The sequence below is a fragment of the Glycine max genome, chromosome 7 (assembly GCF_000004515.6).
Source record: "Glycine max cultivar Williams 82 chromosome 7, Glycine_max_v4.0, whole genome shotgun sequence".
Classification (NCBI taxonomy): domain Eukaryota; kingdom Viridiplantae; phylum Streptophyta; class Magnoliopsida; order Fabales; family Fabaceae; genus Glycine; species Glycine max.
Genome location: NC_038243.2, coordinates 6,954,278 through 6,972,753, shown reverse-complemented (window position 1 = coordinate 6,972,753; position 18,476 = coordinate 6,954,278). Strand labels below are relative to the sequence as shown.

General features: G+C 36.0%; 1 long non-coding RNA gene across 1 annotated transcript; it reads left to right on the top strand.

The window, feature by feature from the left end:
- Positions 1-15,732: 15,732 nt before the first annotated feature.
- LOC106799431 (uncharacterized) lies at positions 15,733-17,647 on the top strand. The gene is made up of 3 exons (XR_005892142.1): positions 15,733-15,866; positions 15,991-16,489; positions 16,595-17,647. It is a non-coding gene; the product is annotated as an uncharacterized lncRNA (long non-coding RNA).
- The last annotated feature ends 829 nt before the right edge of the window (positions 17,648-18,476 follow it).

Sequence of the window (18,476 nt, the reverse complement as noted above, 5' to 3'; positions counted from 1 at the left end):
AAAAATTGTCTAAAAAATGTTATATAAGTTGTATAAGTTTTATATACATAACATTAAAGTAATATAAGTAATATATATAAAACACTTAACATTAAAGTAACATAAGTATTAACGTAAGAGTTGTGGCTTGGTTCGGTTTAAAAAACACAAACAACAAATCAAATCAAATTGCTCAATTTAACAAAATATCATCTAAACAAATCCAAAAAGAATTAGATTGGTTTGATTTTCCATTTTTATTTTGGATCAAATTGAATTTAAAAACTCCTAGTCTCAAAGTGTTCTACAATGTTATAGCTTGTATTAAATCTTTGATTATGAATGAAATGTCATAAATATCTTTTTGTAAGCAAAAAAAAATCTAAAATATCTTTTATATTAATTATTTTTTTAAATAATCAATCAAGAATATCTTTTCAAAGATTTTCACTTATGAAATGAAGTGTAGATTTGGATCATAATAGAACAAATCCTAAACAAGTTTTTATTAGTTAAACATCGATTTGATTCATCTTGTACACTAAATTGTTAAAAAAAAATTAAAAGTCAATTAAAATAGTAATTAAGTGGAAAACATTAAAATATTTAGATTCTTTGAAACATAATTAAGGAGCATTATGAATTTGCTTTTGTCTACTTACATGTATAATAAATAAAGTTTAAGACTATCTTTCACAATACATTTCAGTTATCTTTTAATTTTTTTACTAGTTGAAAAGTTTATTTTACTATTTGGTAAATAAGATTTTTAATAGCTTTTAGCGTTTTTTGAAACATTACTTGAAATAACATTTTTTAAAATACTATTCTTTAATTTCTAGTTTTTTTTTATATTTTCTTCCATTGTTATCCTTAATAAATTTATCAATTTTTTTATTATCTTTTTTAAATAAATCATGCTTTTATTATTTTTATGTTATTTTACATTTTTCATCTATGTAACAACTAATTTTATTAAATATTTATAATTTAATAACCTAACTTTTCAACTTTCTATTACTAACTTTTATGTTTCAACTTACCGTTAATTTTGCTAAACATAAACTAAAACATTAAATATATTAACAATTAGAGAGATATTAAAATAAATTTAATATGATTAATAAATTAACTAATTTTCTTAATCACCGGTGGTCAATGGAATATTATAAAAAGAGCTGAATGGAGTAATTTATGTAGGGTAAGAATATTATTTAATCACATTTTTTTAATTTCATTCAAAAAAAGAAAATTATTTCTAATTTTTTTCACATTAATTAATGAAAAACTTCAATTTTATGGAAAATTATTTTAAATAAAATTTGTATTGGTTGATATGTTGTAGATGATCTTTAGGAAACTATTTTATAATAAAAATATTTTTGTTTACTTTAAAGGTAAGGTAATTAATATTATTAAAATCCAAAGTTTATTGAATTTTTTCTTTGAAATTTTGAATTAAATACATAATATTTTAAATAAATATAGCATTAAATAAAAAAATTAATTAAAATTTTATTATATCTTAAATAATATGATTTGTTTGTATATTTTAAGATAAAATCAAGACAAAATACTGACATTTCTTTCTATTTCATTATCTAATTGCCACTGTTCATATTGACTGGCCACCTAATGCATACATTAATTAATTTGCTTATCCTGTCGGATGTTAGAAAGTTAAATGGGGTAGAGCTGTTAAGGATTAATTGTACTAAAAAGTTTTATATACCCATGGGTTTAGTTTTGTGTTTATTTAATTTTAATTTTTAATATACCCATATTTTAACTAAAATTTAATACACAATCATGGTCCCTTACATATATTATCTGTCAAAAAAAGTAGTGTTATGATGTAACAATTAGTTTTTATTTACATAAATTTTTACAAATTTTATTTACTTTTTTAATTAACTACTAACTAGTTATATTTTGTTTTTTTTTTTCAAAGTTTTTCAATTATGAAATAGACTGTAGATTTGGATTATAATAGAAAAAACCCTAAACAAATTTCTATTAGTTAAACATCGATTTGATGCATCTTGTACACAATTGTTAATAATAGAACAACCTAATTAAAATAACTATTATTTTGAGACAGAGGAAGTAATAAATAATTTCCTCTTTTGATTTTCACGCGGTACAGCCTGGTAGCATCCACCGAATGCGTTGAATTTTAGTTTTATAATCATTATGGTTGTTATAATCATTATGGTTGTTATACATTATGGTTGTCTCATTGGCTTGATCTATCTCAGATCCATATTGGCTTTTTAATCTATATTCTTTATAAGACTAATTCAAACGACTTTTGAAGTTGTCTTAGAAAATTGTTACATGATATTATTCACTGTATGCCCCGTGAAGAGATATATCATGCCAAGATACTCTAGCCAGGCTACTACTATCAAGCAACCAAATATGGTCAACATAAATCTGCAAAGTATTCTATATAAATTAGCAAAGTATTCTATATATTAAAAATATAAATGTAAATGTTTGAAACATTTAAGTATACAAATATTTTAAAAACGAGTATTGGATTTTGAACTGCAAGGAATAAAATTTCTGAATTTTCATGGAAATTTGTTGTTTGCTAATAAGATACTTCTATTTCTGTTTTTGGGTAACTAAACCCGAAAGACCTTGACTAAGGATAACAACACCTAGTGGCTAGTACTAATAAAGCTGTTAATGCCACAACTAAGGCAAGATTTTGGCTACCCTTTCTACAAAGTATCTCAGAGGCTGCTAGCTTATCTGTTTTTTCAATGTTACCCAACGTGATTTGAGCGACAGAGAAAAAACAAAAACAGAAGAAAGACATCCATGATTATTTAGTCATGTGGAAATTAAATATAGTGCATTAAGCTTTTCATGGGAGGCCACCATAACGCGGATACCATATTAAATTTATAGTGCAGCAAAGGCATCCGAAAGGTTCCCTTAAAAACCAATTCATAAGGGGTGACCTACCCAACTATATAAGCACTTATCAAGTTTGTTAAACATCCGATGTGTGACTACTCTCAACATGACCAGATCTGTGCCGCCCCAACCCCAACCACTCTGTTATGGAATATGACCTGGAGAAGGGTTCTGAAAAGGGCGGAAGCTCACGTGGAGTTTGAGGAAGTGCATTTCAATTATAGTTTGACAGAGTTTGGAGTTTCAAATGTTAACTAAATTTTGGGGTTGTGGAGGTGGTGATGGTTGAGAGGAAGGTTGGATTTTGCAAAGCAGGGAAAGGTGTTGCGGTTGAGTGAAAATGGTTTGGGTTATGGATTTTTTTATTGTGTAACTTGAGTAAATGGTGATTAGGTGTTGAGTAATTTTGTGTTTGACTGATGTTTTTTGGGATATGGATGTTGAGTAATTTTGTGTTTTATGTTTTCGACTGTAAAGAGTGGTGGATGCTGGTCGGTGGTGTGGTTTGATGATGAACAATGGTGGTGGTGTTTGATCTTTGTTTATATTGGATATTAGTTTTGGTGGTGTTTGTAATGGACATTATTAGATTTATTTCATTTCTACTTTAATTGATTCTGATAGTTTATCACAGTCATAAATTGAAGTTTTAATTTGAAAATGAAAATTGATGGTTTTTTTAAAAACAAAATCAAAGGAAGGAAAGGAGAAAAACGGGTAAATGTATGATCCCTGCATAATCAACCAAAACAGAAAAAAAGAGGAAGAAGAAAGGAGAAAAACGAGGAATAAAAGAAAATAAAAGTTTATTGCCTCCGCAGACCACAGCACTTTGTCGTTCTCTTCCGTCGAAGCTACTGCAGGGTGCTGTGCAACCGCAGTTACCTGACCCGCAACCTCCATTACTTGAGATAAGATGGGTTCTGAATTTCACATAAATTATAGAGTTGGTGAGGATTGATTGATTGAGATTTACATAAGGTGGGGTTTATGAACTCGAAGGGCGTCAATGGCTAGAAGAATGTTTTGCAGCCGCTGCTGGTGCAAGTTTCGTGAGATTCCATTGAATTTGGCCTTTGGCCGTCGCAACAAGAACTAGATGATGCCACAGCTCAAAATTCATGGCCAACAATAAGCTGGAATGGCGGCAAACAGTCACTGCAGAGAGCTTCAACAATGTTGGAGGAGAAAAGTCCATGGAATGAGACTCACGGAACAAGAACTAGTGTCTGATTTGTTGTTTGCAGATCATATAGATCCTTTGTACAGAGTGAATGGAGGTCAAGGCATCAAGCATTCAGAGATAGAAAATAGGTGAATAACGCCGAGAAGGCCAGAAAGAAGGAGGAGACACAGCGAAAAATAAATCATGCGCAATCTTCTTTTTTTAATATTCATTTAGCTAGCATATTTTGAACCATTGGTTCAAATGAATATGACGTCCAAGATTTGATGTAAGTCTTTAGACTTGTACATGGTGTAATGGTACGAGACTCGTGCTCGAATACTGGCTTCGAGGGCCAGAGGCCTCCTAAGAAGAAGGGAAGGGCAGAGAAAAGAGAATCACGAGAGTGAGGAAGAAGGAGCGTAATTGTTCTTATTCATTTGCTAGTTATTTACATATATTTATAATGCCAATTGCTACATGTAATTATCCATATTTGCAGGAATATCTGCATAACGGAATTTGATTCTCGATGCTTCCTAGCAAGAGACATTTTGATCTAGCAAATCCTGTGCTGCCAGCTCAGCTCCTCATCATTTGCAATTCCTTCTTCAAGCATAATCTCTGAGATACGCGGGCCTGGTAATCTTCCTTTTCGGTTTTACTGTTTGTAACCCTGCGTTCATATCTGTTGTTTCCTCTGTTGCTTCTTCTGGTATTGCTCTGTTGCTATCAACTTCCCGTGGCCCTTGGAGAATCACCTTGTCCTCAAGGTGATAAGTCTGCTGCAGCTGATCCCAGTTTTCCCATGAGGTGTCATCAGGAAGTAACCCCTTCCATTGAACTAAAACCTCCCATGATCCCTCAGTGGTTGCAGCACGACGAGTATCCAAAATTGCCAATGGAGAGATAATGGGCTGATGATTGAATAAGTGATCTGGGAGTGAGGGGGTATGACTGAGGGTGGGATCACCATGAAAAGGTTTCAAAAGTGAACAGTGAAATAAGGGATGAATTCGCGCGCCCTCTGGTAGCTTCAAACGATAAGCAACCTTACCAATTCTTTCGAGAACCTTGAAGGGGCCGTAGAAGCGCTTAGCTAACTTGCCGGAGCTGGCCTGAGCATCCTTGGCCGAACGCTGTCGGTATGGTCTGAGCTTTAAAAGTACCCAATTACCAACCTCATACTCAACCTCACGCCGTTTAGCATCAGCAGTTCGTTTCATAGCATCCTGGGCCTTTAAGAGCTTCTGACGAATGCAGAGAAAAACTTCCTCATGGTGCTTCAGAATATCATCCACCGCGTCTAATTTGGAGGAGCCAGTGATATAGTCTAGAAAAGAGAAAGGTTTGCGCCCAAACGTTATCTCGTATGGTTTAGAGCCCGTGCCGGCATTCCAGGAAGTATTGTGCGATAACTCAACCCAGGGAAGGAATCTGCCCCACGTCGCCGGCTGGCGGTGCACGAAGGCCCGCAAATATTGCTCGATCACTCTGTTCATGACTTCAGTCTGACCATCACTATGGGGATGGTAGGCTGAACTCATTCAAAAGGTACTCAGGAAAAGTGGGTCGCGATCTGAGACTAAACTCTGGGGTTGACCATGAAGTTTGACCACAATGTCAATGAACAAAGAGGCGACCATGTGTGCCGTATGTGCGGTTGGTAAGACGCCCAAGTGAATCCCTTTAGAAAATCGGTCTACAACAACAAGTAACACCGTTTTGCCCTGATATGAAGGGAGCCCAGTGATAAAATCAAGGGAGAGGTCCTCCCATGGCCAAAAGGGAACAGGTAAGGGACAAAGCAACTCGGCCGTGCATTTCGTCTCATATTTGGTGAATTGGCATTCAGGGCAATTGGCCACAAAGGTAGCAACATCAGAACGGAGTCCCGGCCATGTAAAATTTTCCGATAGCCTAGCGATTGTCTTGGTAACGCCCATGTGACCCCCCATCGGTGTGGCGTGGTATTCCAGCATAAGTGTCCGAATAAGAGGAAGCTCGCGGGGTAACCAAATTTTGCCCTTGTAAAGGATGAAATGCTGACTAAGAGTGAAATCGGGGTTGGTGGCCGGAGAGTTGAGGATGTCCTGTCGGCGCTGACAATACTGAGAATTGTTGGTGAGCTGCTGATGTAATTCATCAAGAAAGGTCAAACATGGAATAGATAAGAGCAGCAAAAGTGAAGGAGTGAATTCCGGTGACCGTGAGAGGGCATCAGCTGCTTGGTTGTGCTTTCCGGAGCGATATTGGATTTGATAATCAAATCCCATTAATTGTGCCAGGTACATATGTTGTTCGGGTGTCTGAATAACTTGAGTGAGCAACTCCTTTAAACTCTTATGATCGGTGACAATGGTGAATGAGTGGCCCAAGAGATATTGGCGCCACTTTTTCACTGCAGAGGTAATAGCAAATAATTCGCGAACATAGGTCGAGGCCCTGAGGAGCTTTTTAGGGAAGGGCTTGCTGAAATAGGCAATGGGGTGTCCTCTCTGGGATAGGACTGCGCCCATACCATTGCCGGAAGCATCAGTCTCTACTGTGAAAGACTCTTGAAAGTCTGGAAGTGAAAGAACAGGAGCAGTTGACAAAGCCGATTTGAGGGCTTTGAAGGCCTGTTGAGCTTGTGGTGTCCAACGAAAGGGGTCAGAGGTAGCCTTAACCAAGGGGTCAGCAATCATGGCATATCCCCGAATAAATCTTCGGTAAAAACCGGCAAGCCCTAAGAAACTTTGAACAGCTCTGGTGGAATGAGGTTGAGGCCAATTAACAATGGCGACAACCTTATCAGGCATGGGTTCAACTCCGCGCTGGGAAACTAAATGTCCCAAATATTCAACCTGCGATTGACCAAAAGAACATTTAGATTTCTTAAGAACAAAATGATTGTCAAGCAGAACCTGGAAAGTTAAGTCCAGATGATGCAGTTGATCATCAAAAGAGCTGTTGTAGATAAGTATGTCATCGAAGAAAACAATGACGAAGCGGCGGAGGAAGGGCCTGAAAATGAGGTTCATTGTGGCTTGAAAAGAAGAGGGAGCATTGCAGAGGCCAAAGGGCATCACTCTGAACTCATAATGTCCATGATGAGTTCGAAATGCAGTTTTAGGGATATCCTCTGAATGCATGCGGATTTGATGATAACCTTGGAGAAGATCGAGCTTTGAAAAGCATTGAGCGCCCCCCAATTCATCAAGTAATTCGTCTATGGTGGGTATCGGAAATCTATCCTTGACGGTGAGTGAATTCAGTGCCCGGTAATCAACGCAAAACCTCCATGACCCATCATGCTTCTTCACCAATAAGACTGGGGAGGAAAAGGGGCTGGTACTGGGTTGGATCAAACCCTTCTGAAGCATTGATTCAACTTGCAATTCGATTTCCTATTTTTGAAAATGGGGGTAACGGTAAGGTCTGACGTTGACCGGAGTTGATAAGGGTAATAAGTGAATGTGGTGGTCAGTGGGACGTGGTGGCGGAAGTGTCGGAGATGGTTGAAAGAGGATGGCATACTTGGTGAGCAGAGCTTGAAGGGAAGGGGGTAAGGTGTCTGGGGAAGGAGGTGGGGTGTCATTAGAAAGAACCGTGATCTGAAAATAAAGTCCCTGGGGCTGTGTCCGACAGAGACGGCGAAATTGGGACGAAGACATGGAGCTCAGGCTAGCTTCAGGATCTCCCTGCAAAGTAATTAATTGATCATTGTGAATGAATTGCATGCTTAAGGTTGAGTAATCAGTCAACACAGGGCCTAGGGATTTGAGCCACTGGACCCCGAGGACCACGTTGGCACTCGAGATTGGGAGGACATGGAGGTCGACCGTGAAGTTGTGATTCTGAATTTGAACGGAAATGGCGTCACATATAGAATGACACTCCAAATATTGGCCATTACCCACCATTACACGCAAAGGAGAAGTGGTCCGGCAAGATAAGCCCAATTGGGTCACCAATTGTTGCTGAACAAAGTTGTGGGTATTGCCCCCATCAACCAGTAGCAACAAAGGTTGACCGGAGATGGCGCCGATGAAGCGTATTGTCTCCGGAGCAACGTGGCCAGCGAGGGAATTAAGTGAGATTCTGAGTATGAAGGTGGGCTCTCGGGTGGGTCTGTGGGTTGGGTAAGTATCGGGTCATTAGTTAATGTAATGGGCGGGTCAAAATTGGGTATATGAGAAAGGGGCGGGTCTTCCTTATTTGATATGAGGAGAAAAAAAAGTAGAGGAGCAGCGGTGCCCTCTATGGAATTTCTCCTCACAATTGAAACAGAGGTCATGTTCCCTTCGAGAGGCAATTTCCTTCGGGGACAACCGTTTCCAGGTTTGGGGCGGTGGTCGCGGGGGTGGGGGTGGTAATAGAGGGGGTAAGGTCGAAGAAGGTGGCGGAGAGGGTGTCTTGAGGATAGGGGAGAGGGGTGGAGAGGATACTGGGGGGGTAGGGTTGATTTGTGGGAAGGAGGGGAACCCTGAGGGTGGTCGCTGGAAATGGGGCAAAGGGGAAGGGCGAGGACGAGGATGTTGACGCATGTCAGAGAACTTCTCCTCCTGCAAGCGCGCGAGACCCGCAGCTTGAACCAGGGTGGCCGGCTGGTGGGCTTGAACTTCCCTCCGTATCTCCGGGATGAGGCCGGAGATAAAGCAACTTAGAAGGAAGGTGGAGGGCAACCCCGTCGTGCGATTGGCGAGGTCCTCAAAGTTTGAGAGGTACTGGGTCACTGTCCCGGTCTGGGTAAGCTTACTCAGAGCCCCCGAAGGATCCTCGAATTGTGAATGAGCAAAGCGGGTGCGCAGAGCATGCAAAAAGGCAGGCCATGACGGGAATTGCTCAGAGGTGTTCATCCATTGAAACCAGGCAAGCGCGCGACGACCTTCCATATAAAAGGAAGCAATGGTGAGTTTGTCTGAATCTGGGGTACCATGGTACTCAAAGAATTGAGTTATTTTGTAAATCCAGCCAAGTGGGTCTGACCCATCAAACCTTGGCACATCTAATTTCAACCTGTGTATGGGTGTAGGTACAGGTGGTGGTAATGGTGGTGGAGTGGGTGGCGTGGTGGAGAACACCGGGGAAACTCGTTGAATGAGTTCATCAATCTTGAGAGTCATGGCGTTGACGGACTCTCCAAGATATAGCTGTTGTTTAGTGAGTCGACTGAGGACATCTTCCAGCTTGTCCGGCGAGACTGAGGCGGATTCAGGGTCAACCATGGTGAAGAGCAACGAGAGCACCAAATTGGTAGAGACTCGTGCTCAAGTACTGGTTTCGAGGGCCAGAGGCCTCCTAAGAAGAAGGGAAGGGCAGAGAAAAGAGAATCACGAGAGTGAGGAAGAAGGAGCGTAATTGTTCTTATTCATTTGCTAGTTATTTACATATATTTATAATGCCAATTGCTACATGTAATTATCCATATTTGTAGGAATATCTGCATAACGGAATTTGATTCTCGATGCTTCCTAGCAAGAGACATTTTGATCTAGCAAATCCTGTGCTGCCAGCTCAGCTCCTCATCATTTGCAATTCCTTCTTCAAGCATAATCTCTGAGATACGCGGGCCTGGTAATCTTCCTTTTCGGTTTTACTGTTTGTAACCCTGCGTTCATATCTGTTGTTTCCTCTGTTGCTTCTTCTGGTATTGCTCTGTTGCTATCATGTAAACAGATTTTATCTTGTAATAACAATAACTTTACTTACAATTATATTTAGCCTTTGGGTTGATTTGTTTAGGGACATTCTCTGCCTCTATGATCGCAAAAAACAGGAATCTGACCTGATAGGGTCAGTTACTGTCAATGGACATGGACTGCAGCTTGAATTTCTAATCAATTGGTAATATTAAATGGCTCAAAAATCTTTTGCATGGTGGAGTACCTACTTTGGCTTTCCCATGCTAGAAGTTTCTTGTTTTCAACTTCAGCAGCTTATGAAGTTATCAAATGTTTTGAAACTCATCCTTAGAAGAAGCACTTTGAAGTGATATGGAAATGGAGGGATTCGGAACAGATTCGAGATTTTCTTTGGAAGGCGTGGCATGCAAGTCTATTAAGAAATGAAGATCGAGAGAGTGTGAAGGAGATTGGCGGAATCAAGCCAATTCCATTTGTGTCAGTTTCATAATGAGGATGCTTTACATGTATTTAGAGAGCTTCAGGTGTGGTCGTGTGGAGTGTAAATCATACATTTATTTTTTAAAATATAATGCATGTTGATCTACATAGAGTCAAGCTTATAAATTTGTTGAAAGAAAAAAAATTATGTCCTATTTTGATGCATGTCTTATTATAAAATATGTTTTTAAATAAATTATCAGGAATGCCATTCTCGAATCTAACTATAACTTGAAATGAATGAAAGAATTGGCTCTAACCATGAAAAAAATAGATAACTCATTTTCTTTTTCTTTGTTTCTATTGTATTCTATCTTGTTACAACGTATTATGTACTATGATATTTAACAATCATTGTCAATATCTCGATGTAGATTTGGAATACTCCTTCATTCCACAGTTTGAGACTCTTTAAACCAATCAATTAAGAATTCATAGATTTACTAGTATTGACAATAGCAATTAGTGCATCTTTGATAAGGGACGGAGGCAGAAAAATACAATAGGGGGAGCCAATCACAAGAAAGGGTTAAAAAATGAAATGGTTTTAGAAAAACAATTCTTTTCGAATGTATAATTCAATAAAAATGTGTATGAGGAAAATTTTTATTAAAAATAATTAATGTTTGTAACATTTGTTATAAAAATTAAAAGATTTTTTTCACAATAAAAAGAAATCATTCTATTTAAACCTCTACAGTCAATTAATTTCAATGCAACAATAAAAAGATAAAATTCTTTAAAAAAATACAAAGAGGTTTGAAATTGGATTAAATCACATGCAATAAACTTTTAATCTTTATATATATATATATATATATATATATATATATATATATATATATATATATATATAAAGAGAGAATAATACTATCTAAAACACATGCCCCTTAATTTTTATGACAACACTGCATCAGCTACTGTGTGCTATTAAAAAAAAAGCCAAGTATTTACTAATTGAATTTGCACCGCAGGAACTAATTGTATATACCAATTTCATAATATAACTGAATTTTACCACTAATTTACAATTTTTAAAAAATTAAGGCCAAGGTCCCCCACCTATACACATACCTCTGTCCCTGGAGTTCGTCAATTCTCACATATTAGACGTTAAAAATACGTCTATATCATATAACAACTTATTCTCAATTCTTATAAAGTATAACAAAACCTAGCCTCTTAAAAATGTAATTAGCTTTTATTTATAAATTAATTTTGCATTTGAAAAATATTGAATTCATATTTTATTAGGAAAATATATAATTAAATATAGAATCATTTTACTACTGTATAATTGATCAACAAGTAACTAAATAGAAGATATAGAATGACAAAAATATATAGACTAAGCTTTTAATTAAAGTCAGGCTCACATATAGCAAATTCAATTACTACTTTATAGTTGATCAACAAGTAACTTATTTTCAATTCTGATAAAGATATAGAATGACACAAACACTTTATCATATAACAACTTATTCTCAATTCTTATAAAGTATGCAGACTAAGCTTTTAATTAAAGTCAGGCTCACGCATAACAAAATCTAGCCTCATTTCACCCCTAATAAAACAAAAACATTAAATGGAAAACATTCTTGAGTATCCTCAGCACTTATTGTGTGAAAGGTCATCATGTTAAAAGAGAATCTTAATATGAGTTTTTAAGAAACTGATGTTTTGAATGTTTAAACAACATCGATTTTTTAAAAATTAATGTTAAAATTATTCTGTTAACATCAATTTTTTTAAAAATAATATTAATAATAATAATATATTATTTACGAAAATGTTACCATACTTTTATTAACATTAGTTTTGATAAAACTAATATTAAATTGACCATGTTAAATTTTTTTTAGTGGGTAATCTAGAAATCAACAACCATTCTGGATTACTTTGTCTAAAATATATAGTGTAAGCAAGCTTTTGGAATAACCTTTTTCGAAAATATGCTTGCAAAATAAATATATTTTAGAATGATATTTTTTATTCACATTTTTAAATGTTGTGGATTTTGTTTTAAAAGAACCATTCCATGATACTTATTCTGAAATGTGCTTATTCATATTTAATTAATATCAAGTAAAGTTGAATAACTATTTTGTAAACTATAATTGTCAGCATTTAAATTAATTAATATAAATTTAATTTTTCTATTAGTTTCTGTTTTGCAATTTTGAAGCAACCATGTATGATATTTTTGTTGTTTCTATTGAGTTGAATGTTGTTGGTTTGAGATTTTAGTTTGTATGGAGAACTAGTACTTGAGCAATATGTTAGATGAAGTCGATATGTATGAGACTTGGATGTCAATGTGACAATGCAAGAAGATATAAGGATGCAATCTGGACTAGACATAAAAATCATGATGTGAATTATAGCGATTTATTTACAAATACAGAGGTAATTATTATTTAATTTATATCATATACCTGAAAAGGTGAACTTTGGCTTTTGCAAATTGATGTAGGATTTTGATATTCGAGATGATTTATTGAAACAAAGTCAGAGTACATTTAGTAACCACTGTTGAGACGAGGCAACGAACTTGGACTAAGGTTCAAGCAAAGTAGGGATTTCACTTCTGAAACGAGGTAATGGACAAAGTAGGGATTTTGTGATTCACAATGGGCTCCATTTCGTAACAACTACTAAGGTTCCAGCCAACTAGCGATTCCATTATATAGAATGAAACCCAATATAAAAAATGGAAATTAACATTAAAACAAAATTATTAAATGAAGTTTTAAAAATTGCTATCAGCTCCCTCTAAAATAGGTAAAACACAGATTCATATGGCCTTGAGATGAAGTGGAAAGTGAAGACACGTGGACAAATCTGATAAGGACACGTCAGAGAATGCACCAATGCATTCTAAAGAGTAAAGAGAGAATGCTACCACCTCTCATAAGAGTCGTTGAATCTGGTAGTGTTGTGAGTAAATAGAAGGCTACTGTATCTTTTCAAAGATTGCCATTTGTGAATGTTAGCATAAACAACACGTGCCATTGTAGGACTCATCATGTCTAGAAGAGAGAATCATTTAAATTTCAAAATACAAGAATTCTCTCTAAATCTCTTATTACCCTGGTCCATATAGCTGCATTATACTGGAGTTACAATAAAAAATATCCATCAGATACAATGGGGACATACCAAAAAGATAATCAAATTCCTGGGTGTGTCAGAAAATCAGTTACTCCACTACTGTGTATTTGAGAAAAGAAATAAAATAAGAGATAAATCACAAGGACTTAGTGAGAGCATAATATACAAAGTGGACAAGAAAGAGAATATCATTTAACATGCGTCTTTCCATCCCAAGAGATGTTATAATGACATTAAATAAATAATGAACAAAAAAATACGTTTGCTTTTAGAAATCAATGTACGCAAAGAATATAAATTTCAGAACTTCTCATAACCTGGTATCCAAAATAATTACTTTAAAATCAAGCATTCATTCCACTATGTACACATAGATCACATTATCTTTTCGTTGTGGTGAACGGTAATCATAGGTAATTATATAACTATGACATTTAGCTCGTAGGCTGCATTATCTCTTCGTTGCAGCGAACGAAACATATAAATATACTATGAGTAATTGACTCATAAGCTACATTATCTCTTCGTTGTAGCAAACGAGATATATCATTATACTATGAAAAATCAACTCATAAGCTACATTATCTATTCGTTGTAGCAAACGGCAATGTAATTATACCATGAGAATTCAACTCATAGGCTACATTATCTCTTCGTTGTAGCGAATGGAAATATAATTATACTATGAGAAGTCAACTCATAGGCTGCATTATCTCTTCATTGTAGCAAACGACGATATAATTATACTATGAGAATTCAACTCATAGACTACATTATCTCTTCGTTGTAGCAAACGGAAATATAATTATACTATGAGAATTCAACTAATAGGCTACATTATCTCTTCATTGCAGCAAACGACAATATAATTATACTATGAGAATTCAACTCAGGCTACATTATCTCTTCGTTGTAGCAAACGGAAATATCATTCATGAACTTACCATAAATAAAATTAAACAAACAGTTCAACATTCATCCTCATATATATCATCAAAATCTCAAAATAAATTTCAAAGCTCACCAAAAAATATATATATACATTTTGAAGTAAACTTGCTTCTCCAAGATGAACTTTAAAAACATCGCTAAGTATATTAGTTACTCACTAAATTAACGCAATCAATGCCTTTCACTGCTTTTGGGAAGGTCAACCACTGTATTTTCCACAAAACCTAAGCATTTAAATAATAGAACAAGGGATTAGACGAAATCCCCAATTTTAGCAAACTTAGGGTTTTGAGAAAACCACAAAAATCCTTAATACTTAGCTTCTAACCCTTTCTCACACAACCCATAACCAATCAGTGTTATAACATACTCATCAAACACAATGGGTCATAAACATTTACCTTAAAGAGATCAAATAGAAAAAATCAAAAAAATGTGTAGTGTTTTTCCCTTTTTTCTCGTCACTTCCCCGTGCTTAGAGAAACCCAAAGATGTAAAAAGCTTACAAATTTTGAAATCATGGAAAGAAATGAGTGAAAGATCGAAATATTAAAGGGGAAAAGGGGAAGAGGGGAAGAAAGGTATCAGGAGTTTTAAGCCGAGGGGAGGGAGTGGGTTTTGTTATTTTAATTTTTTTTATAAGTGAAACGGTGCGTTTGAGTCCTGAACCAACTTTAATGGTATTAAGATAATAATTACGTATGACCTATAAATAACATAAATAATTAAGTACTTATTCGAGTCTTATCGTGGTGATACCATTCAGAGGAATGAAATCTATAAATTCCAGTAAGCAAGCCGATATGAAGTCTAATTAACGGTTAACATATCAATAGCTGTGGAAGTTCTATTAAAAGTTTGTCGTTTGAGGCTCCAAAGGGTTCATTTTCAATCTGTCTCCCGACCAGCATGAGATGACTCGCTCTTTCCGTGGGAACAACTTAAGCAGTCCACGACAGCTGATAGGTTTATTTGTATGACCCTGTCATCAAAAAAACAGAAAGCCCCTTTTCCAGATTCCCTTAATTTTGGTTGTCTTTGGATATAGTGTTGGTAATAATTTTTTATTTCACTTTGTCTGCAATCTTTCTACCAATAAATGGTGTTCCTAGATTATGGCACTGGGTTCTGATATTGCTAATACAGTGGATTCAGGCACAGAGGAAGGGGTGGTGGTGGTTTTTAACAAGTAGCTATACATATCATCTTTATTTACGAATTAGTTTCAAAATAGTTCTTAAACACCATTTCTATATATCAAATCACTTTTAAAAAGTATTCACAAAGGACATTCAACGTATCCTACACTCCATAATTATCTTGAGGAAATACAATTAAAATTCATCTATGAAGCACACTTACAGTTTTTGTAGTTTACAAATCATTGGTACCTCCATTAGAAATTCTTCTGGTCAATTTATTGACAAAACAATCGGTTTACAACATAAAACCATATTACACACCTGTATAAATACAGGTCAATATTATTCACGGAGCATCCTTCTCCTAAAATACATCCATGTAGAAGGGCATGAACGAAGGCGGGCCACGATGTAAACTGGCCATTGTTAGCCATCCACTGGAACCATGCCAAGGCACAGCCATCCATGTAGAAGGAAACAATGGTAAGTCTATCGTGCTCAGGAGTGGCGTGATATTGAAAATATTGGTTGATTTTAAACACCCACCCGTAAGGGTCAGTGCCATCAAATCTGGGAATGTCTAATTTCATTTTGTGTTGTGATGCAGGAGCAGGGGAAAATTGTGGTGGGTTCGTGTGTGGGGAGGAAGATGATGGGGATGAAGGAAGACGGAGCAAAAGTGCGTCAAACTTCTGAGTCATGCTATGAACTGTTGCACCTAAAGAAGCATGGAGATCAGTAAGTTTGAGGAGCGCGGCTTCAAGCGAATTGGGGGAAGGATCCGGCATGGTGAGGAGAACGAACGAGAGCACCAATGTTAGGGGGTGGAATACTCTGGTTTCGAGGACCAGACCCTCCTATGAAGAAGAAGGAGAAGATAGAGGTAATTGTATATTCATTGATCTGCAGGTTTTATTACATTGTGGTATTTATAGTATGCTTCTAACAGAATTGTAATTCTGTTACTAGAAAAGACAAGAATGAAAATGGAAATATCTAAATGGAATATTCTATGCTTGTTGGTTATGGTTGTCCCTTATACGAAGACAACTACCCTGCAGATGGTCCTATAGGCCCACACGGTGTCCTCACACATAATCACGCAGGTACGCAGGCCTAGCAATTGCCCTTTTTGCTCTGTTTTCTAATTGCACCTTGTTGTTAGTGTGTTTGCTGAATTCCTCATGTATTCCTTGCTGCACCCCTGTTAGTCTATCAACTTCTGAAACGAGGTAATGGACAAAGTAGGGATTTTGTGATTCACAATGGGCTCCATTTCGTAACAACTACTAAGGTTCCAGCAAACTAGCGATTCCAAGATATAGAATGAAACCCAATATGAAAAATGGAAATTAACATTAAAACAAAGTTATTAAATATAGAATGCACCAATGCATTCTAAAGAGTAAAGAGAGAATGGTACCACCTCTCATAAGAGTCGTTGAATCTGGTAGTGTTGTGGGTAAATAGAAGGCTACTGTATCTTTTCAAAGATTGCCATTTGTAAATGTCAGCATAAACAACACGTGCGATTGTAGGACACGGCAGTGTTCAGCCGTAGATTGAGCTTTGTCCAAGTGGTGATTATGTGTCACAGACTGCAACTGCCTGTACTGTGACACATCTCTCTTCTTGTAAAGATGCTTGAGGCTAAAGCAAATACTGCTAGAGGTTGCTGCTCAAGCCATTTCAAGCCTAATAGTCCTGTCCCAGAATCAGATAGAGGTTAAAATGGATGATACAAGTGTGCCAAATCTGGTCCAGTTGCTTGATTCAAGCACTCAGAACACTGCAAAAAAGTATGCAGTTTCTTGCCTTGGATCACATTCTCCGAGTAAGAAATGTAAGAAACTGATGATTTCGTATGGAGCAATCAGGTATCTGAAGAAGCTTACAGAGATGGACATCCCAGGAGCTAAGAAGCTACTTGAGCGGTTGGAAAGAGGGAAATTGAGAAGCTTGTTCAGCAGAAAGTAGAGGAACCATTGAAAATTGCATATGAATATTTGTATCATGAAGCTTTTTCCTTGATACTTTTGTTCTTGTCAATGTTGTTTCATTTTCTATATGAAACAAGTAGCTTAGGGTAGTGTAAACTGTGGAATGAGAAAGTTTGGTAATCTGTGTAATCAATGTTTAGATTATATAATATTTTATCTTTATGTATCCTCTTTGACTCTCTCATCTGTTTTCCTTTTAAAAACTACTCATTTTGCTAGCATTTGAACTCTGGTCAACAAGTGTAAAGTTTCAAACTTAATGATGATTTATCTCCCTTTCTCTAGCTGGCACATTTCCACGCAACCATTCTGTCAAGCTTGGATCGCTAATGGTATTTGTATTGTAAATTTATAATTGAATCAGAATATGCTATTGCTGAAGTCATCACCAGTTTACCTAATTTAATTTGTTCAATTACTAAGATTCTTTTTCATCAAAGAAATACATAACTGCAAGTTTAACATTTTTCTTATATATCTGAAAATAAGCCAAGGAAGTTCTTATTACAAACTTCTTTAACAGCTGTGCTGATATAAATATGAATAAGCATAATAGTTTTCTGAGACATTGAGCTTTGCTGCATGCTTCTTTAATGGCTTTGCATGTTTGATAAACAAATAATATTCATTTTCTAAGCATGTTGAACAGAACCTCGAAAATTCTCTCTTCTTTTTGTTTTCATTTGTATTCTTTGTTCTTTTCATTTTTGTTTTGTTTAAGGAAAAGCTTCGACTTTCTTAAATCAACTTAAAGTGTGCTGCTTTTGCTAGACTTTAGTTAAATCGTTTCATGTTATTGTTGATGCCCTGAACCAACTTTAATGGTATTAAGATAATAATTACGTATGACCTATAAATAACATAAATAATTAAGTACTTATTCGAGTCTTATCGTGGTATTCAGAGGAATGAAATCTATAAATTTCCAGTAATTAAGTGTTAACATATCAATAGCTGTGGAAGTTCTATTAAAAGTTTGTCGTTTTGTGAGGCTCCAAAGGGTTCATTTCCAATCTGTCTCCCGACCAGCATGCGATGACTCGCTCTCTCGGTGGGAGCAGCTTGAGCAGTCCACGACATTATCTTTATGGCC